The sequence below is a fragment of the Staurois parvus genome, unplaced genomic scaffold (genome assembly GCF_062004578.1).
Source record: "Staurois parvus isolate SC_StPar_1 unplaced genomic scaffold, SC_StPar_1.0 ptg000719l, whole genome shotgun sequence".
Lineage (NCBI taxonomy): Eukaryota > Metazoa > Chordata > Amphibia > Anura > Ranidae > Staurois > Staurois parvus.
Genome location: NW_028318515.1, coordinates 4,713,715 through 4,739,393, shown reverse-complemented (window position 1 = coordinate 4,739,393; position 25,679 = coordinate 4,713,715). Strand labels below are relative to the sequence as shown.

The following is a 25,679-nucleotide window of genomic DNA, read 5'->3' as shown; positions in this document are numbered from 1 at the left end:
TACATATCACTTTTATTCTCCTTTATTTCACTGGGTGCACATATTTCTTTTGGACATATGTTCATTGTTCTGTATAATTGGGGCCCTTTCATGTAAGGAGTTTTTAAATGTATATGTCCTGTTTTTACAAGTTTGTAGCTTTCTTCTTATACTATGATTTGAAGTGTACTCCCTCCTTGTGGTGCCTTTGCCTCCTTTCCTGGGATCACAGGACAGACTGCTTGCAAGGGCTGGCAGTTGTCTTGCTGTTTTTACCTGATTGTACCTGTTCAATTGCTTGGTAACACAAATTGCTAATCACCCAATCACATGGCAGCAATGCATTTAGGCATCTAGATGTGGTGAAGACAACTTGCTGAAGTTCAAACTGAGCATCAGAATGGGAAAGAAAGGGTATTTAAGTGACTTTGAACGTGACATGGTTGTTGGTGCCAAACTGGCTGGTCTGAGTATTTAAAAAACTGCTAATCTACTGGGATTCTCATGTACAGCCATCTACAGGGTTTACAAAGGATGGTCCAAAAAAGAGAAAATATCCAGTGAGCGGCAGTTTTGTGGACTAAATGCTTTGTTGATGTCAGAGGTCAGTGGAGAATTGGCAGACTGTTTCAAGATGATAGAAAGGCAACAGTAACTCAAATAACCACTCGTTGCAACCAGGGTATACAGAATATCATCTTTGAACACACAACACGTCAAACCTTGAAGCAGATGGGTTACAGCAGCAGAAGACCACACTGGGTGCCACTCCTGTCAACTAAGAACAGGAAACGGAGGCTACAAATTGCACAGGCTCACCAAAATTGGACAATAGAAGATTGGAAAAAAGTTGCCTGTTCTGATGAGTGTCAATTTCAGCTGTGACATTCAGATGGTAGGGTCAGAATTTGGCGTAAACAACATGAGAGCATGGGTCCATCCTGCCTTGTATCAATGGTTCAGGCTGGTGGTGGTGGTGTAATGTTGTGGCGGATATTTTCTTGGCACACTTCGGGCCCCTTAGTACCAGTTGTTTAATCACCATGGCCTATCTATTTATTTTTTCTGTCCATGTCCATCCCTTTATGACTACAGTGTACACATCTTCTGATGGCTACTTCCAGCAGGATAATGCACCATGTTAAAAAGCCCATATTCATCTCAAACTGGTTTCTTGAACATGACAATGAGTTCACTGTACTCCAATGGCCTCCACAGTCACCAGATCTCAATCCATTAGAGCACATTTGGGATGTGATGGAACGGGAGATTTGCAGCCCACAAACCTTCCACAACTGTGTGATGCTATCATGTCAATATAGACCAAAATCTCTGAAAATGTTTCCAACACATTGTTGAATCTATGCCATGAAGAATTAAGGCAGTTCTGAAGGCAAAAGGGGGTCCAACCTGGTACTAGCAAGGTGTACCTAATAAAGGGGCTGGTAAGTGTATGTTTTTTGTCTGCAAAATATATGTCAGGATTGTATTTCTGTTGGTGACTGATTTTATATCAAGATCATTAAATAACATTATATAGCCATACCAATACCAATAAGAAAACCTTGCAGGTCCAGCTCTATCTTTCCACTTAGTTATTTGGCAATATACATTTTACAGAGGTTCTAACCCTTCCCTTCTTTGCTAAAAGAAAGTGAGTTGTTTGACACCTGTATTCCTGCTTGAAACATGTCCCCTCATTTGCTGTTCTGGTGACCATGCATGAGTGAATGCTCCAAAATGGAGACAGAAACAAAATACATATCTAAAATCAGTTCTATCCCATCCCAGTTTGGTCCAAAACTAATAAAAAATGGTTAGAGTTGACCTGTATATAAAAAAAAATCTAACTGTATAAAAAAACAGTTCTGATGCCATAATGTACAGATACACTTTATAAGAGGCATTATAATACAGACTGTTAGTTTAAGGGAAGACTAAGATACACACACAGAGGGTAGTGCTCAGAGGCTAAGTACATCATGCAAGCCTCCAGTGCCTTTTAAAATCCATCTGTTCTTCATCTATATGCAATAGCAGCTATTGCCAGAAGTATTTTCTCATAGATGTCTAAATTCTACCACAAAGCAAAATCAAATTGTGTGTCAAATCTAATCTTCCTGATCTATAGTGTTTACGAACAACTTTATAATGTGAGGGCTTATAAATTAAAGAATCATTTAGGCCTGCCCTTACACTATTTTTTGTCAAATCTGAAAAACATCTGAAGAGGTAGCTACAGCATTACAAAGTACCTGAAGTAGAATGGAGTTAAAGAAAACTTGTCACGTGGGACTGTGTAAGCTGCCACTGCTGACCTCTCCTCCTGAAAATGTTTCTTCATCTGAATGATCCACCAAAGTCCACTGAAAACTGGAACTTCAGAGAGGGTTGATCTACATGTTCCCCTGAAGCTCTTATTGGTTCCTCCCTTTGTCCTCCACATTTCAGTAATGACCTTCGGGTCAGCAGTAGGAACCAGTAAGTGCTACAGGGGGCCACGGTATAGACATTATTGGATGTGTCAGTTCCCAGCAGGATTATTTCTAAAATCAGAACAGAATTTAGCAGTGCAGGAAACATGAAAGGTAAGTACGTACATTCATCTTTTATAGGTATGACTTTTTAAGGAAATATTGATATAGCTGTAAGGTAACTTTAAATTGTCATCATTAAAGCCATTTGGCAAACAATATATCTAACAGCCTTTGTATTTCCTAACCTGATGTGCCCTCTTTTATGTACAACTGTCATTTCTGCAAACACAGCTGTTCCAATTTTTGTGTCTGCAATTCCCTGCCATCGGGTAACTACAATGCCTTGCAGGATCCATCTAGGGCCAACATTATATGCATGATCCCTACTTAAGTAGATGCTGGATGGCAGTCAGCTCCCAAGACCTGAATTCTAAGCTGCTCCCCTGACCCTTCTCGACATTTCTACATAATACTTTATAAGGGATGATCAGGATAGGCTGGAATGAGACATGATGGGGACTTATAATAGAGTCATCTAAGTGACTGGACGATACAGGCAATTAATTTAAAAAAAAAGGCTTTTTCACCCTGATGACCTAGCCAACACAGGTAACTGATCCTTTATCAATATTTATTTTCCATGCACTGTCCTTTGCTAAAGTCATTGGCAGAAGTCCAGACAGTGCTTCTGATACAAGAGATGTCAGCTGTTTCTGAAATTTTATGAACCAGAAAATATGGTAATTCCCAATATAGGCAGCACCCATGCAGAAGATTTCTGCGCATACAAGAATCCTGCAGGTTTGCAGAAGGGAAGAATGGTTAACTCTACATATATGCTTGAATAATTATTTTAAGTTTTTTTGTCATTCACTAAAATAATCCTATGACAAGGTTATAAACATGATTTTAAAAGATTATATGGTAGAACAAAAAATATCTGAAAATGTATGTAATTATAGAACTTGGGGAAATGTAGATAAGCCCACCTAAAACTAATATTTCATCTTTGGGAAGGCTCGTATAGCCCTTATCGCATGCTAACTTTTTATCACTCTCCTGTACAAAATGCTGCCAAGGAGTTTCACTCTTGCTGTTACATTCTTGTAATTTAAAATTAATTAAAAATAGAGAACAATGATTGTAACAGACCAGGGAACTCAAGCGTGGAGTCCTCAAGAAATAGAAAGTTGGTGGATGTTTCTACTTGCTAGAATTTACCCAAAACTGAAAAGTCAACCTTAGATGTAATGATGTTACTAAATGGGGTTGATTTACTCAAAGGAGAAAGACTGCACACTAAGTACAATTAGTGGTCATCTAAAGTGTATGTTCACTTTACAACCTGAATATTTTCTTAGTAAGTAAGCTGAAGCTGTGTTCACTTCACTCATTTAATCATGTGCAAGCAAAAATCTTGTTTTTGTATTTTTCTTGCACATGATCGGATATTCAAAGTGAACACAGCTTTACTTTATTTACTAAATTAAGTGAACATTTATTTAGTTAAGTCAACATTCTCTGCTCATTTAGTAAGTTAACCCCACAGAGGAGAGAATGTTCCCTTTGAAAAGTGAATGTTCACTGAGCTTAGTATATACTGTAAGTTGAAGATGTTCATAACAATCATGCAGAGAAAAAAAAACATCTTTGTTCATTTTCCATGCATAATTGAATTCTCAAAGTGAACACAGCTTCATCTTATTTACTAATTAAGTGCACATTCATGCTAAATGAATTATCTCTATTACTGAAGTACCCCACAGAGTGGAGAATGTTCACTTTGCAAAGTAAATGTTCACTGAGCTTAGTAAATAAGGGGAGTCTGTGTTCACAACAATAACATAAAAATCCTGTTTTAAAATTTCCCTTGCAAATGATTGTGTATGTAAATGCTTTATTTGCTAGCAGTCATCATATACTTGCACAATGAACAACTCCTTTAGTTCCTCACTAAAGGAGTATATATAGTGTATATATATACAGTATATATATATATATATATATATATATATATATATATACACACTGTATATGTATATATCTATATATATAGATATATATATATAGATATATACATATACTGTGTGATATATTTATCAGCGACTTATAGCGGGACTGCAGCAGGCATTCTGACACTAACTGACAATGACTAACTGCCACTGACATCCCCAGTGACACTAATACAGTGATCGGTGCTAATAAATAGCACTGACACTGTACTAATGACACTGGGCAGGAAGGGGTTAACATCTGGGGCGATCAAAGGGTTAACTGTGTGCTGTGTGCTGTTTTACTGTGTGCTGTGTGTGTTTGAAAAAGTTTTCTCTTTCATCCATATCCAGGGAGATTAGCTACAGTGCCGTGGGCTGTAAGCTTCTTGACAATGTTGCCCACACTGGGCACAGGAACATTAAGATCTCTGGAGATGGACTTGTAACCTTGAAATTGACCATGCTTTTCCACAATTTTTGTTCTCAAATCCTCAGACAATTCTTTGCTGCTCTTTCTCTTCTCAGAAACAATTTTCTGGGTGAGGTGGTACATTATCTGACAGAAATGCAGGGGTGCCAATATTTTTGGCCATGACTGTAGCAGTCTAGTGACTTCTATCAGTGTCCAGCCGAACACTGGTTAATCTTGTAGGAGTTTTCATTCTTCTCTGACAGTCCTAAGAGGCTGCAAGACCCCTGATGCTCTGTCTGGTCAGCACTGATCGGCCCTGTGGCAATCACATGCGCCCTCTCCCCCAGAAAAAAATTCTCTAGTAATAAACACAAAACAGAGCATATGCAGATTTACCACTGCTGCTCTGTACTATGGAAGAAGGATTGGAGACATAAGAAGATGGGGAGGATCAGAGAAGACAGGATCAAACATCCTTTTTACACAAAGTGGGGGATTAACTCCTTAGGTTCCAAGGTGAGTATAACAAGCATGCTTTACTGCATATACTGATTGTACTGTTGTGGGTTTAGTAACACTTTAAAGCAATTTCTAATATGACTTTGCCAACCAACACTTCTGGGAATGTCAACTCCCTGGTCCTCCACAGTAGTTCTTCCTACGTCATGACTGAGCCCATGTAGGAGTTGGCATGCGGAACCACAGAGTGCAACAGAGCATTCAGGAGATCAACACTTGAAAGCGACATTAAAGGCTTACATTTAAAAAAAATAAATAACAAGCATGTTATACTTACCTGCTGTGTGAAGTGGTTTTGCACAGAGCAGCCCCAATCCTCCTCTTCTTGGGTCCCCCGCAGGCTCTCCTGGCCCCTACCTCCTGTCGGGTGCCCCCACAGCAAGCAGCTGCTCCGTGTGTTCATTCACACATGGAGCCGCAGCTCAGCCACCCTCTCTCTTCTCATTGGTTCACTGGCTGTGATTAACAGCAGCAGGAGCCAATGGCTGCCACTGCTGTCTCAGTCAATGAGGAGAGGGAGTCCCGGGATAGCCGAGACTCCAGTGCTCATCACTGGAGTATTAGGGGGAGGCTAGGAGAGCTGTTGCACAGAGAACTTTTTTACCTTCATGTTTAGAATGCATGAAGGTAAAAAAACTTGAGCCTTTACAACCACTTTAATGTAACTGTGTTCAGCAACACAGGCTGCAAGATGTTTTTTTTTTTTTTACAGGGACAGCTTTTACTGGGACTTTAAGTTTGAGTAGCTTAAACATTAATTTTCTTAATTACCCAAAATGAAATGATCAGTATCTAACTCTTCATCTTTCATTTAAGATATGCTATGTTCTACAAGGCTGAGGTCTGGTGGAGAAAAATGTTTGAGGGGTAACAAAAATATTTCCAATTAGTGGCTTAGATAGGACATGCATAATAGCACAGATAGCAGAAGCTGTATCAAATGCTTTTTCTTTTTTAATTTAGTTTGGGTCCGTCCCCCCGTTCTCTGTCATTTGCCTAGGCAGTGCCCCTGGGTCCCCCAGCACCTCCTGAGATACGTGACGTGCATATTCCAGGAGGCACAAGGAGCCCCACGTCACCCCATTCACCAATGGAGGAGGGGGGTGAGCCTAGCAGTGCATTATCGGTAGGCTGGGCCAGAACCCAGAAGAGTTGGCCCAGCCTCACAAGAGGTCACATATGAACATGGCAGTTCAGGACCCGGTGGGGGTTGCAGAGAAGAGGATCTCTGAAAATCGCTGAAATTCCTCTTAAACTAGTTGCCGACCGCAGATAGCTGAATGACGGCTGCACTGCGGCCTGCCAGTTCTGGGAGGGTGTCATATGACTCCCTCCCAGAACATGCTCTCCTGCACGCCCCGGGGGCGCGCACCCAGCGATCTCTGTGATATCTGTGTCCTACAAACACAGCTGATCACATGATGTGGTAAAAGACTGATCACCAGGAAATGCAATTGCCGGTTCTCGGCTACACTTTCCTCACGCTGTCAGAGCATGAGGAAAGTACTGCCGAGAACCAGCAGTTGTCAGAGCAGGGATCGGCACCAATCATCAGGGCACTGATGATCAGTGCCCTGATGATCGGTGCCCAGTAGTGCCACCCACCAGTGCCACCCACAAGTGCCCAGCAGTGCCACCCACCTGAGCCCAGAAGTGCCACCCACCTGTGCCCAGCAGTGCAGCCCAGCAGTGCTGCCCAACTGTGCCTTGCAGTGCCGCCCACCTGTGCCCAGAAGTGCCACCCACCTGTGCCCATCACTGCCCATTAGTGCAGCCCAGCAGTGCTGCCAGTCAGTGCCCAGCAGTGCTGCAGTCAGTGCCCAGCAGTTGCGCCAGTCAGTGCCCAGCAGTGCCGCCTATCAGTGCCGACTATCAGTAACCATCATCAGTGCCAGCTCATCAGTGCCGCCTATCAGTGCTACCTATCCTTGCCACCTCCTTAGTGCTGCCTATCAGTGCCAATCAGTGCCGCCTATCAGTGCCCATCAGTGCTGCCTATCAGTGCAGCCTCATCAACGCACATCAGTGAAGGAGAAAAATTACCTGTTTGCAAAATTTTATAATAGAAACAAAGAAACTTTTTTTTTTTTGCTCTTTTTTGTTTATAGCGCAAAAAGTAAAACACCCAGCGGCAAATAAATACCACCAAAAGAAAGCTCTATTTGTGAGAAAAAAATTATAAAAATTTCATATAGGTATAATGTTGCATGACCGCGTAATTGTCATTCAAATTGTGACAGCGCTGAAAGCTGAAAATTGGTCTGGTAAGGAAGGGGCTATAAGTGCATGGTAGCCAAGTGGTTAAGCACCAATCCTGACAGCACTTCTTTTAGTTTTGTGCAGGGTAGGGAAGCGTTAGAATGTCTGAACGTTTTTGTTATTGCTGTCCTGGTTGGTTGATACCCCTTTGCTCTCTGCGTAATCACAGAGACAAGAATTTAGGGTACATCTACCTGAAGCGAACCAAGAGAGCAAGAAGCAGATAGACAGTCCAATGGCCAATATGGGACAAGCTGGCAATGTTGTTGCTAATTGCAAGTTAGTGGCTTAGCATTATCATCCCAAAACAGATAGTGCTGTTACTGGCAGGATCTTACAACTTCCAAAAGATTCACAAAAAAAGGAAACTGCTTACAGTAACATGATGCCAAACATACTGAAAAATAGATGTAGGTTTTACATACTTTTAAAGTGATTATAAGGGCTTGAATTTATTTTCTTTAAAATAACAAACGTTATACTTACCTGCTCTGTACAATGGTTTTGCACAGAGCAGCCTCGATCCTCCTCTTCTTCCAGGAGAGCTTTTGCTCTCATGCACAATGCTGGATCAGGATTGGGCTTGTTTGAAGTATAAGGTGGATGGGGGTTGAGAGGGGGCAGCACACAGTATGTTTTTTACCTTCATGTATAGAGTGCATGAAGGTAAAAAACCTTCAGCCTTTACAACCGTTTTAAAGCATACCCGCACCCAAAAAGGAAAGCAAAAGTTTTTTATGTATTTTCAGCCGGCGATTTGGCCAGTAACACACTTCCTGTCCTAGGGTGACTTGACTCTGGATGGAAGAGCAATGGAGACACCTTTGGACAGCAGCATTATCTACCAGGGAGGGGGCAGTGTTAGATGCACTAGCAAATTTAGATTGAGTCGATGGTGGCGGCGGGCATTGTGATTGATGTCAGATCTACTTCGGGGGACATTTTTTTTTATTTTTTATTTTATTAAAGAACTTGTCAATGAATGTCTCCTGTCATTTTTACAATACACTTTTTTTTGTGATTGGGTAGCGGTACCATGTACAGCATACTCATTCACATGGGTGGGGTGGAATCTGGGGGCCCCTTTGTTAAAAGGGGCTTCCAGATTCTGATAAGCCGCATACCCACAGACCCCCACAACCACTGGCAAGGGTTGTGGGGAAGAGGCCCTTGTCCCCATCAACATGGGGACAAGGTGCTTTGGAGGGCAGCCCCCCCTGCTCCAAAGCACCCCTACATGTTGAGGGCATGTGGCCTGGTATGGTTCAGGAGGGGGGTGCTCGCACGTCCCTCCCCTTTCTGGACCTGCCAGGCTGCATGCTTGGATAGGGGTCTGATATGGATTATGGGGGGAACCATTCTGTGGGTAACCCCCACGCCATTTGTTTTTTTAAATTTTGACGGCTCCCCTCAAAATCAATACCAGACCTGAAGGACTTGGTATGGATGGGAAGGGGGACCTCACACCATTTTTTTTTTTAAATCTTAATTGTCGGGCAATGCCAACAATTTTTGTGACATTCAGCTGTCAGCCAAAGCATTAAAGAATGTTTCACTATTAAAATACTGCATGACACTTTTTCTGGTCAGTTTGGCTTGCTAAAGGCAATTCAAAAATAACATATTTACTTACTGGACCAACAGGGGAAAATAAAGGAACAAGCCTCAAAAAAGAAAATGAATGCAGCCACCACATTTAAAGTGGAACTACACTGCATCTGAGCACATCAAAAATGTTATTTGATTTATTTTTAATATTCAAAGAAAACTCATTCATCCATCCATGTATCCATGATTTATTTTGGAGAGAAACCACTTTGTAAAACACCCCCTAGTGTTTCTGGCCGTGGCACTTCTGAGTAAGGGCAGATGATTCATGTAGCATTTACTTCCTGGAATCCATCTACCCTTATTTCAGGCATGCAGACAGGAGGGTGTGCTTAGCAGGGAAAACTCCTCCCCCCAAGGATACCTAGGATGCAAGACATCATTTGCCTAGGCCTGGAAACCAGGAAGTAACTGAAGACATGTAAAAAAAGAAAAAGACAAGTAATACAATATACTTTCCTATCTATTCATTAATTCCGGCAGCATATGGATTAAAAATACTCAAATAGAGAAAAAAAGTCATGTTGATCGATAGAGTAAAGTTCTGCTTTAAGGATTGATAAATTGCAATATGCTAAAATTTTTACTTTTGGTTTGGATAGGCTTCAACCCATAACACATAACATTACGTATGCCACCATGGGACTGTTCATTAACGTTTTTCATACAATGTATGAAAATTCAATTATGAATCCTCATATAGCAACCCATCTCTGTACATATACACGCTATAAACATTTTATATACTGCAACCTGCTCTACATTCAATAAAAAGTTGTGAAGATGGAAAATTCCAATGTACTGTGTAGGTCTGATAATATTTAATTCCAAACAGTATCTTAAAACACTGCTTTAGACTTCCATCCAGGTGGTGGCTATACCTCTAGCATTTGCTGATTTAGTGACATATAATTATTCACACCTACATATGTCTTCTTCTGCACCTGCAGGTGTGGGCGTTGCTCCTGTTCTCTCCTAGGCACCTCAGACCTGAAGGATCTGTCTGTTAGTTTTACCGCTAACACACTCACAGCTTGACAAGTGTGACAACTGTTTTCCTCTTCCAAGCAAGAATTTTGGACTTCTGCCATAAACAACCCAGGAGATAGTTTCCTCGGGATTTGCTCTGCTAATTATTTGTCAGCCCAGCAAGAACATATGCAATTTGTGACTGTTTGTAGTTTATTATTTTCGAGAGGCAACCCATTGACTGCCAATGAGTTACAGTACAATACTATCTGAATTGGAATTCCACCAAAATATTCAAATTGATAAATTAAAGAAAACATATCAATTAGTGGACATATGATCAAAGCGTAGCCTTTGTATCTTTGTGTCCTCCGCTGCTCTCTGAATTCCAAGCTAAATGCTTCTAGTTAGTTGACCTCTGATGTCACAATATTAGAGAGGGAAATGAGATGCATACTAGGGTGGGCACAACAAGTCTTAATTGAACATATGCCAATCAGCATGTGGTATATGCAACATCTTTGCTGATGTACTGCATTTGAAAGTTGTTTCATACATTATGGCGTGTAGTCACTGTGGTCTCTGATTAAAACGACACAGGAAATATGTTCAAAGTGGCTCAAAAGGAAATGCTGCAAACTGAAATCCATTACAATTAATAACTCAGGGACTATTTAGCCATTTTTCATTTCAGTGGTATATACAGATAAATTGTCCCATGAAAAGCAAAAATCTTTATAGCCAGCAACAGGTTCCAGCAATACTTGCTACATTCCTTCTAAGTACTTCAGGAACTATGATGCAATACTCCGTTATATCACCTTGATTCTCTTATATATATCGCTGGGACCAGCAGCAGACTGCAAGCCAGGAGCCTTGTGTTCTCCTAATTCTGGGAATTGGAAATACAGAATATAATGAACAGCCACTTACAGCAAAAAGAGCAGCTGAGGATGGAGAGCTAGAGATGATACAGTCAGCCAAAGCAAAGCAAACAAGTGTACATAAAAGAGAATGGTGGAGGAAAGAGATACAAATGTTCTACATTTTTGCTGCATTTCCAGTGCATTTTGCAACTGCAAAAAAAGCTGTAAGTTAAAAAATGCACCAAAAACACAACTGCAGGTGCATTTTGATGCATTTTTGCTGCATTCTTAATGTGTTTTCAATTCATTTCAATAGGAAGGTGCATTTTTGGTGTGTTTTTTTACCACACTAAGCATGCACCAAAAATACAGCTTGAAGGACTTTGAAAAATGCAACAGACCCACAATTGACCAGAGTGAAGAGTTCTATAGGATACAATGGTCATGCGTTTTTCTTCTTTTTTGTAATGCAAAAACTAAAGAAAAACTGATCAGTGTGAAAGCAGCCTCAGAATGGAAGGGAATATTGGCATTGAAGAAAACAGAACAAAAATGGAAATTCTTCAACTGCAAAATGCACTGTACTGTACTGCATGCAAACACTCTGCAAAATATATTCCCATGGGCAATACGTTTAAAAGGATAAGAATAAAACCTATGTGGCTCATGGCCAAAGTTAAAAAAAAAACTATAAACAATAAAAAAGAGCTTTAAAAAATATAAAATTGAAGGAACACTATCATTGTGTTAAAATTACAAAGAATATAACAGAATATGTGCACAGGAAATCAAGCCCAAAAAAATTCAAATTAAACGACAAATTGCAAAAGAAAGTAGGACAAACCCCCCAAAATTCTTAGATATTAATAGTAAAAAGGTCAGGTCTGAGCATGTAGGCCCTTAACAAAATAATCTAGAGTGGGTGACTGGGGACAAGGAGAACGCAAATGTATTAAATACCTTCTTCAGCTCTGTGTATACAAAGGAGCATGGAGGAGCGCTTGTCCATAATGGGGATGAAATATATAGACAGAATAAAGGTGAATAAAGCACCTGGACCAGATGGCATACACCCACGGGTCCATAAAGAATTGATCTCTGTCATTTCACAGTCATTGTTTCTAATTTTTAGGGACACTTTAATGACTGGCATAGTACCGCTGGATTGGCGTAAGGCCAATGTGGTGCCTATATTTAAAAAGTGACCAAAGTCTTAACCAAGTAAATACAGACCTGTTAGTTCAACTTCTATAGTTGGAAAGATACTGGAGAGTTTCAAAAAAGTACACATAGATGAGTTCTTGCTAGAAAAAAAAAATATTTTAAGCAATAGACAGCATGGATTCATGAAAGACAGAAGTTATCAAACAAATCTGATTTCTTTTTATGAGGTGAGCAAAATCTTAGACAAAGGAGTGACAGTGGACATGGTATACTGCATTTTGCAAAAGCGTTTGTTCCCCACACTCGGCTAATGTGCAAAGTAAAGTCTACAGGCTTGGAAAAATGTGTATGTAAATGGATAGAAAACTGGCTAAAAGGAATGTGTGTATGGAGTGTGCGTGTATGTGTGTTGAGTTGAACTAGATGGACTTGAGCCATTTCCAACCAGACTAACTTTCGTATATGTACTATAGCTATATGAAACCACAGAAAAAATAGACACTTGAGGGTTTATTTACTAAAGCTGAAGAGTCCAAAATCAGACTCCCTTCTGCATAGAAACCAATCAGCTTCTAACCTCAGCTTGTTCAATGAAGCTTTGGCAATGAAACCTGGAAGCTGATTGGTTTCTATGCAGAAGTGAGTCTGATTTTGCACTCTCCAGCTTTAGTAAATAAACCCCTTGGGAGCAGGCAACCCAACAACAACAGCAGAGTCTGACCATTACCAAAGTAAACACACCTCAGCAGAGGCAACCAAACCACAGGAGGATAAAAGAACTTGAAATCACATGGATAGGGGCTGAACTAAATATAAGATCCCCTCATGTTTTGCATTGTATTGGTATTGTTCTGTCACATGTTCTGTCCCCCTTTGTAATGTACATCGCTGAGCGAACTATTGGCGCTTTATAAATACTGTATAATAATAATAATAAGATAATTACTGGGATTCAAATTGACAGTCAGTGTACTAATCTTGTTAGTGAACAATGCACATACATAAATAGCCTTAGGCAAGACTTTTTTTCTCAAAAAATAGATCCAGGAACTCCCTCCTTCTGGGCCACCTCTTGTCTCTGACCCCCTACTCAGCTCCAATGTACCACTCCTTTTAGAGAATACAGAGCCAAATATAATTTTGTGGTATTAAATAATTGTCAAGGAACGAATAAAAATATGTAGATACCCCACAGCCAGCAACAATAGACCCCCCAGCAACAATAGATTCCTCCAGCAACAATGGACCCCCAAAATACCACGCAACAATGGATCCTCAGCAGATACAACAGTTCTCCCAGTAGACAGCATCATAAGACTCTCCAGCATCCAGCAACAATTGACAATAGACCACTCCTTCAACAGTAGATCCCTTCCAGCAACAATTTACTTCCATCAACAAATAGATCCCCCAGAAGCAACAATAGACCACCACACAAAAATAGATCCCCTTCACTGACAATAGATTCCCCAGCAGCCGGAAACAATAGATCCTCTGGCACACTCCAGCACCCCTTGCCATTACATACATTCAGTGCTGGAGATGCCAGAAACTGTGTTCCCCCGTGTTCCCACTAAAAAAAGCCCTGGCCTTAGGGGACTGCTGGAACAAGAGCCAAGTAACAGTGGGATGGAGAATGAATTTGATCAGAGCAGCGACACACACAGGTGAGACGGGTGAGACTGAGGCACTACAGGGTGAGGACACAGATCATTCCCTTGATTAAGCCAGGGAATGGGTAGACATAAAGAAAGAAAGCAACCAGAGAATGCAAGGTCCTTATGGATCCTTTCATATGCAACTATTTCTATTGCTGTTGGGTACATTGCATATCTGACTGTTTTCTGCCAGAAAAGCTACAGCCAGTAATAATCATGCTATTACATTGTTTAATTATAAATGCTGCCTATGTGTGTGGGAAGGAAAGAAAAACCTCAAGCTTAGTTAAAAAAACTGAAATAATAATAACCTGTAATTGCGGCACCTTAGAATTTCATGCTATCAAAAATTAACTTTTCATTTTTGTCCTCGGTCAGTTATAAAGGCTTTAATTTTCAAAATATTTCAGGTGTCTTTTCCTTGGAACTATGGCAATATTTCCCAGAATCCCCCCACCACCATCCTCCTGCTGTAATTGGCTCAGTACGTTTCCCAGAAGTCTTTACAGAACTTGAAGTCCAATTACAGGCAGACTGTTGTATATGACCTACAGGTATGGTAGTTTAATCGTAAATGAGATACTTGCAAATAGTATTGTACAATTGATGAGCTGTGGGGGTAGATTGTAATGATTCTTATATAATACTGGGACTGATCTTGTAATTAGTTTAAAAGCAGACTCAACCACTAAGCAACTGCAATGTCTATCTCAATATCTAAAGAGCAGAACTAGATAAGAGTATACATTAGCCATTACTAAAAAAAAATCTTTGCAGTGTATATATATATATATATATATACAGTAGCTGACCCAGAAGAGACATTGAAGACATATTTTTTTTAACTGAAGTTTCTAAAAAAAAATCCTGGAATTTAACAAATAAGTGCAATGGCACATAGAAAGATGTTTATCATTCATTATAAAGCTTTATAAATTATTGCTTGTGTGTATAAAAGTTCCAGTGAACGAGAGATATGTAAAAATGTCAGCACACCTGTGGATAATTACTTACGGATGATTGCTAATAGGAATCACTGCAGTGATTCTCCCAAAAATCAATAATTAGTCAAACAGCAGCAAATCAAAGACTTAGAGCAAAGATTCAAAAGCATCTATCTCACCCTATTTAATACAAATAAAAATTGTATCAATATCCTTAATCAACTGATTGCTGAATATTAAAAATTATTATTTAGTATTTATATATATATATATATAATTTTTATTATACTTTACAATTTGCTGCCTTGCACTCTTGCTGTCCCTTACATTGTAATTCCTAGTTAGCTTCTAATTACAAGGAATCCATGTAGATAATGTAATTGTCATTTTAAAACATGGACAATAAGAAAACAACCAAAATTCAAAGCGAGACACAGGCTTATACCAGCTGTAGATGGGTTAATTTTTTTTTTTGCCAGTACAGTTGTATTTTGTGCAATATTCATGGTATGCATGTGAAAAGTGAAAAAGTAAGACCTATAAAACTGCCTGAGAAGATGAAAAACAAGCACGCTGGATAATGCTTGTTGTTCAAGAGAATAAGAATACTGAAAAGCTTTGTGTGATGAACTATTGCTTGTTGTTTTCCCTATATAAGCATTTCCCAGTAAAAACACTAAATGAAAGAAAAGAAGAAAATAATGATCAAAATTTGCCTCTCTTGAAAGCTATGAGAAGACAGCTGCTGGCTTATTTACCGAGGCAGGGCAAACATCAATGATCATATGCAAAGTGCAGTAATGGGTTTGACATTGTTCCATCAGGATAACCAAAGATGATTATTGACTGATTGCTATAGGTTATTATATATTTCATATTGTCCTTTGCCTGATTTAGTGGTACGCAAAGCATAACAGCCAAAAACACAATTGAAATACATTTTTACTGTATGTTTGGTGTTTTATCTGCCTTTATATTGTAAAATAATAATAATAATAATAAAAATGTAATATCTGACAGTCAACCTAGTCCTTATTTGTTCTCAAAAAGCCTTTTTGAAGAAATGGATATGTCCAGAACTAAGACAAGGGGTGGGTAGGAGGGTCGGCTGCCCTGGGCGCTGCGGTATGTGAGGTGGAGGGGAGCTGTGTGGAGACTGGGGGGGGGGGGGGGATTTGTGTTGGGAGGGGGAATTTGGGGGGTGGTAGGGTGTAAGAATTGTTCTAGGAGTGATCATTTTGGTATGTGGTATGTGGAGTGGTGATTTGGAGGGACCTGTGTTGGGAGGGGAGATAGGGGAAGACAATTTTTGCTAGAAGGGAGAGATTTGGGGGGTTTGTGCTAGAAGAGGTGACATTGTAGGAGGGTGGATAGGGGAGGGCAAAGATTTGTGCTGGGAGGGGGATTTCAGCAGGGGGGGGGATTTATACTTAGGGAATAAGCGTTCAGATTGCACTCAATATGTCTGTTCAGTTCAACAACATCTTCACTTGAAATGACATATCCCTTACAACTGCTATCCAACAAATCAATATTTTTATTGAGTGTTGTAAATATTATACAATGTTGCAATGTCCACTCTATTTCTGTGTAACTTTGTTTCACTCATCACACAAGGCATGTTCTTGGAAATGTATCCTGCACACTGGCATTAAAAGCAGGCATTTGAGGTATATTTTTAATGCTCCTCAAATGCCTAGTAAAGCAGTCTGCAATTGATAATATGGACAACGCACAGAGCTGTTCACATTATCAAAACATGAAGCGCTTGTGTCACATAGCGACTTAGCGATTTATTAAAAACAAAAAAACTGAATAAAAGCATATACTACTTTTGTTTACATTACATACACTGCTGTGCAAAAGTTTTAGGCAGGTGTGAAAAATGTAATAAATTAAAAATGCTTTCAGAAATAGAAGTGTTAATCGTCCATTTTTTATCAATTAACAAAATGGAAAGTAAATGATCAGAAGAAAAATGCAAATCAGATCACCGTTTGCTGTGACTACCCTTTGCCTTCTAAACAGTATCAATTCTTCTAGGTACACTTGCACGCTAGTGTTTAAAGGAACCCGGCAGGTAAGTTCCAAAAACCTGACCACTGACCTTCTGTGGATGTAGGCTGCCTCAGATTCTTCAGTCTCTTCATATAATCCCAGACAGAATCGATGATGTTGAGATTAGGGCTCTGTGGGGGCCAAACCATCACTTACAGGACTTCTTGTTCTTCTTTATGATGACGATAGTTCTTGATGACATTGGTTGTATGTTTGGAGTCATTGTCCTAATAAAGAATACATTTGGGGCCAATCACACACCTACTTAATGGTATTGCATGATGGATAAGTATCTGCCTGAATTACTCAGCATTGAGGACACCATTAATCCTGACCAAATCTTCAACCCAATTTGCAGAAATGCAGCCCAAACTTGCAAGGAACCGCCACCAAGTTTCACTGTTGCCTGCAGACAGGGCTGCTGTTAGAAACCTCGGGGCTCCATACAGCCAACCTGACAGGGCCCTCCTCCCCCCCAAAAAAAAAGTTTACTATGCTTTAGGTATGAATGAACACAGTGAGTGATCAGTAACGATCACGCATTGTGTTCATTTAGGAAAGGAAGGGACTAAATGTGAAATTTACCAGACCCTTCCCCAACTCCTGAAGGATCCTATTGTGATGGTGGGAGGGAGATGAGAGGAGAGAAGCCAGCAGCACTGCAGAGGTAGGGGCACACAGGGGGGCCTGGGCAGCAGGGAGAAATGTATGGTGAAATGTATGGGGAGGGTGATATGTGTGGCGGGGGGGGCAATTACTAGAACCAATCCCCATATGGCTCTCTCTGCAGCAGCTGAAAGCCAGAGGGAGGGAGTAGTGAAGACACCAGCTTTCAGCTGCTGCAGAGAGAGACATACAGGGGATCAGTTCCAGTAATTGCACCCCCACCATGCCGATCACCCTCCCTGCCCGCTTCCAATTCACCAAGCTGCCTTGGCCCCTCTGCAGACCTGGGCCCCGTACAAAGGACTGGCGGCAGCCCCTTATCCGCGGCCCTGCCTGCAGACACTCTTGTACTGCTCCGTAGCCATTTGACAAACAAACCAACTCCTACTACAAATATTTCAGATTCTGACTAATCAGTCCAAAGCACCTGCTGCCATTTTTCTGCATTCCATTTGCTATGTTTTTGTGCCTAGCTGAGTTGCTTAGCCCTTTTTCCATGACAGGTATGGCTTTTTGGCCTCAATTTTTCCATGAAGACCACTTCAGGACAGACTTCTCAAGACAGTAGATGGGTGTACCTGGGTTCCACTGGTTTGCGCCAGTTGTCTGTTGATGGCACTGCTGGAAATCTTCTGATGTTGAAAGGAAGAAAGCATGATGTGTCTTTCATCTACTGCATTGTTTCCTTGGCCGACCACTGAGTCTACAGTCCTCAACAATGCTGTGTCTTTGTGCTTCCTAAAAAGAGCTTGAACAGCACATCTTGAAAGTCTGCTTTGAAATCTTTGCCTGGGAGAGACCATGCTGATGCACTATAACTACCTTGTGTCTTGTTGCTGTGCTCAGTCTTGCCATGGTGTATGATCTGCAACATGAAACTGTCTTCTACAACCTCACCTTAGTAGCAGAGTTTGGCTGTTCCTCACCAAGTTTTAAGCCTCCTACATAGCTGTTTCAGTTAATGACTGTGTTTCAACCTACATATAAAACTGACGATCGTTAGCACCTGCTTGGCATAGCTGGTTAATCATACACCTGACTCTAATCCTACAAAATTCCTGACTTGGTACAAATGTAAGAAATGATACTGGTTTGAAGCCAAAGGCAGCCACAAAAAATATTGACTTGATTTATATTTTTCTTCTGTAGTGTATATTTTTTTAAAGCATTCTTAATTTACAATATTTCTTCACACCTGCCTAAAAAGTTTGCACAGCACTGTACGGTGTGTGCACAGAGCACTATGATAAACGGCATGCACATATAAAAAGATAGGCATCTACAGTCCCATCAAAATGGTGATAAGATTGTTCAATGAAATGCATAGGACAAGGTGATGTTACTGTACTGGTTCACAGTGCCTACCCTGAGTGTCAGGACAAGCCCACGGTTTACCACTAATATAGCTCAAAGCCGCTGGTGTTTTGGCTTTGCAGTGGCACCGTATATGGATAAAAGTCTCTTTACTTGCATGCTGTTTATCAAAGTGGTAAGTGCACCTACGTAATGTAATGTAAGCACAACTGATTTGTTTAGAAAACTAGTGTGCTCTACACCGCTTGTGCCAGTTTCCTGCGCTATTATAATAGCGTAGGAACCTTTGTTAATTTCCTCCTCTGTGCTTAAAGAAAGACTCCTTGAGGCACCGTTACACTGAACACGGCCCACTGATAGCTACAGAATTCACAATAATGCAAAATGAATTCAGTAAAAAATACTAAATCCACACAATAGAAACATTGGCAAGGGTGCATGCAAAATAATATACATCAAAATCCTGCTACACAGGGAAAAGTAAGGGTGGGTCTGTCTGAAACTAAAGAAAAAAAACACAGATTGGGTTGTACTTGAGGGTTCTGGTGAGCTTTTTTTCCCCCAAACAAATGCCTAAAAATCCTGCTGGACACTTACCTGAAGCGTGCCAATTTATTTATTTATTTTAAGCTATTTTACACATGCAATCTGATTATATCATTTGTACTTCGGAGATAGATTTAATGATTAAGATGTAATCTGAGTGTTTATAAAACAATCCAATCAATTTGTCTTTAGATCAGGTAGACCCATGCATTGCATAGTTTATAGATCTAAAGGAGATTGTTCAGTCAGGTTAGAAGGTGTATGGTCAGCACTAGTTGACTTGAGGAGAACATCCTGGGATTTATTGACCCACATAATATTATATATACATAACATTATGAACAAGCTTGCCCACTGGCTGGACCAATATCCTACACTTTTTGAAACATAAGATGGAGAATTTTAAAACCAGTTTCAATTTGACTAGCAAAATCAGATAAATACTGTTAATTAATCTGCAGGGGTGACCTCTTAACCTGGCTTAACAAACCCACAGGCTATGTAGGAAGAATTATCAGTAATACCTTTTTAACATTGTTCTCATTGACCTAAATAAACTCCTAATAGGCGTGGACTTATGCAGGCCATAGATGGGTCGAAAATCGACCGATTTTTCGGCTGAAAAAAAAATCGGCCGATTTTCCGTACCGTTAATGGGTTAATTGGTAGGCCGTTTTTCTGGATTTTTGTGAGATTTTTTTGACCGGTAAAGTTGGAAAAAATCAGCCGATTTTGCCGATCGGTCGATTTTCACGGTAATGATAGGCAAATCGGCCGATCTTTTTACCGATAAAAAATCTGTGCATGAGCCGTGACCTGTAAGAAAAAGAAGAAGTAGAGGAGGAGGAAGAAGAAGAAGAAGAAGAGGAAGAGGAAGAAGAGGAAGAAGAAGAAGAGAAAGAAGAAGAATAAGAAGAGAAAGAAGAAGAGAAAGAAGAGGAAGAAGAGAAAGAAGAAGTGAAAGAAGAAGGGGAAGAAGAAGAGAAAGAAGAAGGAGAAGAAGAAGAGAAAGAAGAAGAGAAAAAAGAGAAAAAAGAAGAGAAAGAAGAAGAAGAAGAGGAAGAGAAAGAAGAAGAAGAAGAGAAAGAAGAAGAATTCCAGTCCGCTATTATATTTGACATTAATAAGTATTGCGGTTGCAACAATGTATCTATTTGTATCCAAAAAAACCCATCTGTATCCGAAATGGATACAAAAAGATACAATGTTGCAACCGCAATACTTTTTAATGTAAATATAATAGCGGGGCTCTCTGCAGGGACAGAAGTAATTAAATGCCGGCCGTAGACGGGAAGAAAATCGGACAATTTTTTTTACTGTTGGTGGTTACGTCGGCCTATTGAATGACCGATGTTTTGTTTTTTTGTTAAAAAAACAACCGTTTTTCTCCCCATCTATGGCCTGCATAAGCATACCCTGTAGTACGGTCCAGTTGTTACTTAGGGGTAAATTTACGAAACCTGGTGCACCCATAATCTGGTGCAGCTGTGCATAGTAGCCAATCAGCTTCTAGCTTCAGCTTGTTCAATTAATCTTTGGCAATAAAACCTGGAAGCTCATTATTTTCTATGCAGAGCTGCGCCAGATTTTGCAATCTCCCATTTTAGTAAATAACCCCCTTAGAATATAACACAGATCGAGCTTCAGCTAACTGTTCTGGCCAGACTTGTAATAAGCTTAGCTTCAACTCTGTCAGATCTCACTGTATCTTGCCGTCTGTAGGGTACTCTCCCATTCTCAGACTGATCTATCTGTACATCAAACTGCCCTACAAAAAGCGGATGCTACTGTTGACATCAATGAGATCAATTAATCTCCAGATACATACACTATATTGCCAAAAAATATTGGGACACCCCTCCAAATCATTGGATTCAGGTGTTCCAATCACCTCCATGGCCACAGGCGTATAAAATCAAGCACCTAGGCATGCAGACTGCTTCTACAAACATTTGGGAAAGAATGGGTCGCTCTCAGGAGCTCAGTGAATTCCAGAGTGGTACTGTGATAGGTTGCCACCTGTGTATTAAGTCCATCAATGAAATTTCCTTGCTACTAAATATTCTACGGTCAACTGTTAGTGGTATTATAACAAAGTGGAAACAACTGGGAACATCAACAACTCAGCCACAAAGTGTTAGGCCACATAAAATGACAGAGTGGGGTCAGCGTATGCTGAAGCGCACAGTGCTCACAAGTTGCCATCTGACTGAGTCAAAAAGACCTTCAAACTTTGTGGGGCCTTCAGATTAGCACAACAGTGTGTAGAGAGCTTTATGGAATGGGTTTAAATGGCCGAGCAGCTGCATCCAAGCCTTACATCACCAAGTGCAATGCAAAGTGTTGGATGCAGTAGTGTAAAGCACACCGCCACTGGACTCTAAGGCAGTGGAGACGTTCTCTGGAGTTGCGAATCACGCTTCTCTGTCTGGCAATCCGATGAACGTGTCTGTGTTTGGCCGTTGCCAGGAGAATGGTACTTGCCTGACTACATTGTGTCAAGTGTAAAGTTTGATGGAGGGGGGATTATGGTGTGGGGTTGTTTTTCAGGGGTTGGCCTTGGCCCCTTAATTCCAGTGAAGGAAACTCTTAAGGCATGGATGAGCGAGTATGGGGGTGGAGGAACTTGCTTGGCCTGCACAGAGCTCTGACCTCAACCCGATAGAACACCTTTGGGAGCATTAGAAAGAAGGCTGCGAGCCAGGCCTTCTCATCTGACATCAGTGCCTGACCTCACAAATGTGCTTCTGGAAGAATGATCAAACATTCCCATAGACACACTCCTAAACCTTGTGAACAGCCTTCCCTGAAGAGTTGAAGCTGTTACAGCTGCAAAGGGTGGGCCAACTCAACACTGAACCCTACAAACTAAGACTGGGATGCCATTAAAGTTCAAGTGCATGTAAAAGCAGGCATCCCAATACTTTTGGCCATATAGTGTATATAACACCCGCATTTAATTTGCCTTAAAGTGCATATAACCCACCAAGAGGTGCAGCACTGAATGCATCTAATGGCAATGGGTGCTGAGGTGTGCTGGAGTGTCTATTGATGCTGGCTGCTGGGACATCTAATGATGGCAGAGGGGATATATTTTTAAGTGGGGAGTAATGTTGATGGGGGTCTATTGTTGCTGGTGGGGAATCTATTGTTGATGGGAGGGGTCTTATGTTGCTGAGGGTTCAATTACTGCTGGAGGGGATCTACTGTTGAGGGAGAGCTTTATTGATGATTGTTGCTTGGATATCTATTGTTGCTGCTGGGGATCTATTGTTGCTGTGTGGATCTATTGTTGCTGGGGTAGTATTTTGTTCTGGGGGGTCCATTGTTGTTGGGGGGTCTATTGTTGTACAGGGGATGTATTGTTGTAGATAGGATCTATTTTTGCTGGATGGCGGCTATTGTTGCTGGCTGAAGGGGATCTATTTACTACTTTTCTTGTTATCATTAACAAATTCCATACAAATTCCTTAGCACCACAAAATGATACTTGGTTCTGTATTCTCTAAAAAGCGGCGATACTGGGAGGTGGGTAGGGGGTGGAACCAAGAGAAGATGCTCGGAGGTGGGTAGGGGGCGGAGACAAGGGGTGATTCAGAAAGTAGGAGTTCTTTCACCTATTCTCTGAGAAAAAAAGCCCTGTACATGTGTGATATACACTCACCAGGCACTTTATTAGGTACCCCTTACTAGTGCCAAGAAAATATCACTCACACCATTACACCACCACCATCATTGATGCAAGGTAGAATGGATCCATGCTTTCATGTTGTTTACCCCAAATTCTGACCCTTTGAATGTCGCAGCAACCAGTCTGCTCATTCTCCTCTGACCTCTGATGTCAGCAATGCATTTTTATCCACACAACTGCCACTCGCTGGATATTTTCTCTTTTTAGGCCCATTCTCTGAAATCCCTAGAGATGGATGTGCATGAAAATACCAGTAGATCAGCAGTTTTTGAAATACTCAGAACAGCCCGTCTGGCACCAAAAGTCATGCCATGTTCAAAGTCACTTAAATCCCCTTTCTTCCCCATTCTGATGCTCGGTTTGAACGTCAGCAAGTCCTCTTCCACACGATTACATGCCTAAATGCATTGAGTTGCTGTCATGTGATTGGTCAATCAGCAATTTGTGTTACCAAGCAATTGACCAGGTGTACCTAATAAATTGGCCCGTGAATGTACATTTTCAAATTATCCCATTCCGGAGTGAGCAACATTTTGCTATCCATAAGTAAAAACAAAGTTAACAGGCTCATAGCTGAAATTTGAAAATGGCTCTAGGGCTTAACTGGTTAAAAGGAACCTACTGAGAACTGATTGTTTAATACAATAATCATGCACACCTCCCGTCACTGTATAATGCACTTCCCTTTAGTTTATTCTATCAGGGATAACATTATCCTATTCACAGCCTGCATATTAAAGCTACTGATGCCCATCTCTGAACTTGATATGCTTGTTAAGCTTTTTATTTAATTATTTTCAGCCCAATTGACACAGCTAACAAATTCTTCAATGCTGCAGATTAAGACATTAATGTTCAGTTCTCCTGGGTGTTTGTTTGCCAGTTAAATGTAAGTGAGTAATAATATGCAGGTATTTCGGTAGTCTGTGTTCAGTGTCAGCAGGAGTTTGGTCAGCCTGACAAATATAAATTATTCATTTAGATCAATTTACAACGTCAGGAGGGCTCCCGAGAGAGGAGTGCTCGAGTCTGCCGAGCAGATGGGGAGTGTAAACACATAGAGAAACTTTGAAATATCTGCAAAAGCTAAATGTTTAGTTTATTTTAGTACAGTAACTGCAGTCCGCAGCAAGCGGCTTACAACCAGCCTTGTGTAATATGATTTTAGGCTATATAGAGATAAACTGCTCCTCAGGGCCAACATTGTTAAAGGAGAGAATGATGATAATGAAATGTGCTTCTGGTGAATGAATGAAACACACTCAAATGCATGTCCCACTTGCTTGTATTCCCTGCATTTGGGTGACATTTGTCTAAACAGTGCTGGCTCCTGGTAGTCATTGACTAGGAACCCACTTCTATCAGGAAAGTCCACATGTCATTACAGAATTATATAGGCTGCCCCTGCTGACTTCTCAAACTTCATGCTTTCAAACTTCATGTTTTTGATTGGCAGTCAGAGTGGTCACATGATCAGAAATCTCCCAATCGCAAGTATACATCAGGAGCTTTCCGGTACCTACCAGTTACTGTGCTGGGAGAGTGCACGGAAAGCACCCTCAGCACAGTAATGCATTTATAAAGGGACGCACATATGCGGCTGCTCGGCATTAAAGTCCGCCCTACGAGAGACCACATATATGCATACCTCTAGCGGGAAGTGGTTACGTGTCTTCCATCATTAAACAAGGGAAATAGTGAATACAATGCAAGCTCCTGCAAGTCCACATATTCATTTATATATCCATAGCTTTCTGGTACCTACCAGTTACTGTGCTGGGAAAGTGCAAGGAAAGCACCCTCAGCACAGTAATGCATTTATAAAGGGACGCACATATGCGGCTGCTCAGCATTAAAGTCCGCCCTCCGAGAGACCACATATATGCATACCTCTAGCGGGAAGTGGTTATGTGTCTTCCATCATTAAACAAGGGAAATAGTGAATACAATGCAAGCTCCTGCAAGTCCACATATTCATTTATATATCCATAGCTTTCTGGTACCTACCAGTTACTGTGCTGGGAAAGTGCAAGGAAAGCACCCTCAGCACAGTAATGCATTTATAAAGGGACGCACATATGCGGCTGCTCAGCATTAAAGTCCGCCCTCCGAGAGACCACATATATGCATACCTCTAGCGGGAAGTGGTTACGTGTCTTCCATCATTAAACAAGGGAAATGGTGAATACAATGCAAGCTCCTGCAAGTCCACATATTCATTTATATATCCATAGCTTTCTGGTACCTACCAGTTACTGTGCTGGGAGAGTGCAAGGAGAGCACCCTCAGCACAGTAATGCATTTACACAGTGACGCACATATGCGACTGCTAGGCATTAAAGTCCACCCTCCAAGAGACCACATATATGCGTACCTCTAATGGGAAGTGGTTTCATTTCTGCCATCACTTTAAACAAGGGAAAACGGTGAATGCAACACAAGCTCCTGCAAGTCCACATATTCATAGCTTTCCGGTACCTACCAGTTACTGTGCTGGGAGAGTGCAAAGAGAGCACTCTCAGCACAGTAATGCATTTACACCGGGACGCACATAT

General features: G+C 40.9%; 1 protein-coding gene across 2 annotated transcripts in view; it reads right to left on the bottom strand.

Annotated features, from left to right (window-relative positions):
- TMEM132B (transmembrane protein 132B) overlaps positions 1 to 25,679 on the bottom strand; it is a 797,578-nt gene that overhangs the window by 506,181 nt on the left and 265,718 nt on the right. The gene's annotated exons all lie outside the window — the stretch shown is intronic.